Source organism: Anoplopoma fimbria, unplaced genomic scaffold, assembly GCF_027596085.1.
Source record: "Anoplopoma fimbria isolate UVic2021 breed Golden Eagle Sablefish unplaced genomic scaffold, Afim_UVic_2022 Un_contig_12842_pilon_pilon, whole genome shotgun sequence".
In the NCBI taxonomy this organism is placed as follows: Eukaryota; Metazoa; Chordata; class Actinopteri; order Perciformes; family Anoplopomatidae; genus Anoplopoma; species Anoplopoma fimbria.
This window is the reverse complement of record NW_026552724.1, coordinates 1-5,044: the sequence shown is the minus strand read 5'-3', so window position 1 is coordinate 5,044 and position 5,044 is coordinate 1. Positions and strand designations below refer to the sequence as shown.

General features: G+C 41.3%; 1 pseudogene; it reads left to right on the top strand.

Moving 5' to 3' along the window:
• The first annotated feature begins 82 nt into the window (after window positions 1-82).
• LOC129116166 (heat shock 70 kDa protein 1-like) lies at window positions 83-3,008 on the top strand (annotated as a pseudogene).
• The last annotated feature ends 2,036 nt before the right edge of the window (window positions 3,009-5,044 follow it).

Below are 5,044 nucleotides of genomic sequence, written 5' to 3'. Positions count from 1 at the left end.
TCATCACGTCGAACAGCCGCTCCGAGCTGTGATTGGTCTAGAACACCAGTGGAAAGCTCGAGAAGAGACCAGAAGACAGCGAGGAAAGTATAAACTAACGGCGGTGGAAGTCACCGGCATCGAGACTAAACGAACACCGACGAGAGCAACGACACAGCGGAGCAGAAACCTCTTCTTCTTCTCTCCTCTCTACATTCTCATCTTCTAACGACAGTAAGTACGATTATAGGCGTTGTATTTAAGCGATTTTTCAAGAGCAGTTTTGTGATACATTTTTTGTTGCAGTAATATTTCAATACTGCTATAAGTATTTTAGGTTAAACAAAGACTAATTCTGAATAAATGTCAAATTTAGGCTGAATTGATATTCCATTAATGTACAGTCAATTCAAATAAGTTGAGTTATTTATACAAAATCATGAATATATCCTTGTAATTTCAACATTAAAATAATTACCCAATTGTTTGGCAATGAGATATATGCCATAATATTTTTAAGTTAACATTTTCAGTGATTCAGATACATTTTTTATTAATTTGACCGTACCACAAAAATAACACAACAATAAAGTAGTATATAGATATTTAAGGATGGGAAAGACTTTATTGATTCATTCATAATGTAATAATAATGTAGGTATTTACTATTCTTATTTTTGTCTCTGCATCTTTAGGACACACATTAAAAACAACCAGGATGTCTGCAGCTAAAGGTGTAGCCATCGGCATCGACCTGGGCACCACCTACTCCTGCGTGGGTGTTTTCCAGCACGGAAAAGTAGAAATCATCGCCAACGACCAGGGCAACAGGACCACCCCCAGCTACGTGGCGTTCACTGACACCGAGAGGCTCATCGGGGACGCAGCCAAGAACCAGGTGGCCTTGAACCCCAGCAACACCGTGTTCGACGCCAAGAGACTGATTGGGAGGAAGATTGACGATTTGGTGGTGCAGGCGGACATGAAGCACTGGCCCTTCAAGGTGGTCGGAGACGGAGGGAAACCCAAGATTCAGGTGGAGCACAAAGGGGAGAACAAAACCTTCTACCCCGAGGAGATCTCCTCCATGGTCCTGGCCAAGATGAAGGAGATCTCTGAGGCCTACCTCGGCCAAAAGGTGTCCAACGCGGTGGTCACCGTCCCGGCGTACTTCAACGACTCCCAGAGACAGGCAACTAAAGACGCCGGCGTCATCGCGGGACTGAACGTTCTGAGGATCATCAACGAGCCGACGGCGGCCGCCATCGCGTACGGTCTGGACAAAGGCAAGTCGGGAGAACGTAACGTCCTGATCTTTGACCTGGGCGGAGGCACCTTTGACGTGTCCATCCTGACCATCGAAGACGGCATCTTTGAAGTCAAAGCCACGGCCGGAGACACTCACCTGGGTGGAGAGGACTTTGACAACCGCATGGTGAACCACTTTGTGGAGGAGTTCAAGAGGAAACACAAGAAGGACATCAGCCAGAACAAGAGGGCCTTGAGGAGGCTGCGCACAGCTTGTGAGAGGGCCAAGAGGACCCTGTCCTCCAGCTCCCAGGCCAGCATCGAGATCGATTCTCTGTTTGAGGGCGTCGACTTCTACACCTCCGTCACCAGGGCTCGCTTTGAGGAGCTGTGCTCCGACCTGTTCAGGGAACTCTGGAGCCCGTGGAGAAGGCCCTGAGGGACGCCAAAATGGACAAGGCTCAGATCCAAGACATCGTCCTGGTTGGAGGCTCCACCCGCATCCCCAGAATCCAGAAGCTCCTGCAGGATTTCTTCAACGGCAGGGAGCTGAACAAGAGCATCAACCCCGACGAGGCGGTGGCTTACGGCGCCGCCGTCCAGGCCGCCATTCTCATGGGCGACACCTCGGGCAACGTCCAGGACCTGCTGCTGCTGGACGTGGCGCCTCTGTCCCTGGGCATCGAGACGGTCGGAGGAGTCATGACGTCTCTGATTAAACGCAACACCACCATCCCCACCAAACAAACCCAGGTCTTCACCACCTACGCTGACAACCAGCCCGGCGTCCTCATCCAGGTCTACGAAGGGGAGCGAGCCCTGACCAAGGACAACAACCTGCTGGGCAAGTTTGATCTAACGGGAATCCCGCCGGCTCCACGAGGGTCCCGCAGATCGAGGTCACCTTCGACGTGGACGCCAACGGCATCCTGAACGTGGCGGCGGTGGACAAGAGCACCGGCAAAGAGAACAAGATCACCATCACCAACGACAAGGGCCGACTGAGCAAAGAAGAGATCGAGAGGATGGTGCAGGACGCCGACAAATACAAAGCCGAGGACGACCTTCAGAGGGACAGGATCTCTGCCAAGAACTCCCTGGAGTCCTACGCCTTCAACGTGAAGAGCAGCATGCAGGACGAGAAGCTGAGGGGCAAAATGAGCGCCGAGGACGAGAAGAAGCTGACGGAGAAGTGTGAGGAGACCATCGCCTGGCTGGAAAACAACCAGCTGGCTGATAAAGATGAGTACCAACACAAGCAGGAGGAGCTGGAGAACGTGTGTAACCCCATCATCAGCAAGTTGTACCAGGGAGGAAGAGCTGCAGGCAGCTGTGGAGAGCAGGCACGAGCCGGCTCCCAGGGGCCCACCATTGAGGAGGTGGACTAAGATGGACCCTCCATGTGGACTCTTTATCACTGTTATCACTGGGACTGATTGAAAGACGACTGGAGCTTTATACCTCATGTTCATGTGTTTGTATAAATTATCATCACTGTGTTAACGCTGCTAAGATTCTAAACTTTTGGTTAATAAGTGCCATCTTATAATATATTACTCATCTCTGCCTTGCTGGGCATTGCAATAAAGATGAAACATAAATTGATAGTAAAAAATTATGTATTTTATTTGAATGTTTTTTATTATTGATTTTTGGTCTTTGTTAAGGATATTTGTGTTCATGCTGTGACAACACTACAAGAACATTGTTTAATATGACAGTATTTGTATGTTGCTCTCCTGATATTTTCTGTTTTGTTGTTGGATTAAAAAAAAGTGGGAAAAATATATATATATAAAACTTTTTATAATTATTTTGGATTCATTTGTATGGTTTTTAGCTTAATTAATTTAAAATAATTGAATAATCCAGACATTAAATTACAAAATACAATGTTTCTAATAAGAAAATAGAGCTTTGTTTATAATGAGGGAAATTGTTTTATTATTTATTTTATTTCATTAGAACAATGATGTTTAAATATATTGTTTTAAAGCTAATGAAAGTTATATTCATGCACTGGTAATAATATTTAAAAAATATTATAGGAAGCTCAAGTTACTGCCTCCTAAAAGGTCTTGAGTGAAGAACTTTGTAAAACAAATATTTTCACCCACAGAAAGTTTGACAAAAGTAGCAGCAGTTATTAAAGTTCAATCCTTTACAAGAGTGTGTGAAAATATGTTGTTTACAGATGAGATATGATGGTTAACTTCATGAATTACATTCCTCCACTGCTGGTGTAAAAATGGAATATAACTCAGTTAAAAGTCTTATTGAGTCACAGAAGCTGGTGGAACAGAGTCGAAACAGAAAGTGATGTCACACAAAACACAAAAAGTATTTGTTATTTTAATAACTGTTTGTGTCCAGATACAACAAACAAGACGTGTTAATCAGTGAGATTTAGACGTGTTTGTTGTTGTATTTTTCAACTTTGGAGGGCCAAGCTAACAGTTTCCACCTGCTTTCAGCCTTTATGCTAAGCTAAGCTAATCACTTACTGAACACACCGACATGAGATCGATATTGATCCTCTCATCTAACTCTCCACAACAAAGTAAATAAACAATAATTATTATGATAATAAGCTTCATTCATACTGCACTTTTCAAACAGTCCTGTTACTGCTAATGTTAGCAGGTTAGCATGTTGCTTAAAGACACAGCAGAAGCTGATTTAATTTAGTTTTAGAGGTTTATTCTATTGATGTTTTTGACAAGTGGAAGTTAGATTAAAATCAGAGGATCAATAACGTTATCAGGACTCATCCTGAGAGGAACGAGAATGTCTGAACCAAACTTTATGACAATTTAACCAACTTCTGTGGATGAACAGCGTTTCTCCCTAACTGGAGCTTCAAACGAGGCTAAAGGCTGCTGAGTACTATTTAGACTCTATAACCTGGACTGGATTCTAGTATTCAGATCCCTTACTGCAGTAAAACTACTAATACCACACAGTTAAAATACTCCCACGAGTAAAAGGTACTGCATTGAAAATGATCCTTCAGATAAAGTTTTTTAGTGTAAACCAGATGACTAAAAGGACTCGTGGCGTCGCATTTAATGTACAAAAATAATTTCAACGTAAAGTAATTGATGGTACAAATGTTGATGATAGCACGGAGAGTTTCAGGATTGAAATTCATTCTACTCAATTTAAGAGTATATTTTACTAAATGTACTAAATTCAAGAGTGTATTCTACTAAATGTACCAAATTTAAATGTATTCTACTGAATTTAACAGTATATTCTATTAATAAAACTTAATTTAACAGTATATTCTACTGATTTTAGGGGATATTTTACTAAATTTGGTATGAAGTTTAAATATTGATTTGGTTCATTATTAAATAATTAAAACATCGTTCAGAGCTAAAACAAAGTCACTGACAGACTGTATACAAAGTTCTTTTTAAATACATAAGTATTAATATGATTTGAGAGATGTTGTAAAGTTTACTGTGCAAAAACATAAAAAAGGATTTAAATTAGATGAGATGATGAAAACATATGTAAACATTAGAGTAATAAGTATTAAGTGTATAAGAAGCAATACTGACACCAGTGCAAAAGGAATAGCAATAAGAGTAAGATGAATATTGTAAAATAATTTAACTTAAACAGAAAAAGTGAATCAAAACACCATCAGAATAAAAGCAAGAGTAAAATACTACTGCTGAAAAAAATACTAGATCTAAAAGTATGTGAGTTAAATCAGTAAAATGGATATAAAGTATTACAACTGGGGAAAAGTCCCACTGTTATATAATATGTTTATTATACTTGTATTCATTTTTCGACCAGAAGCTTG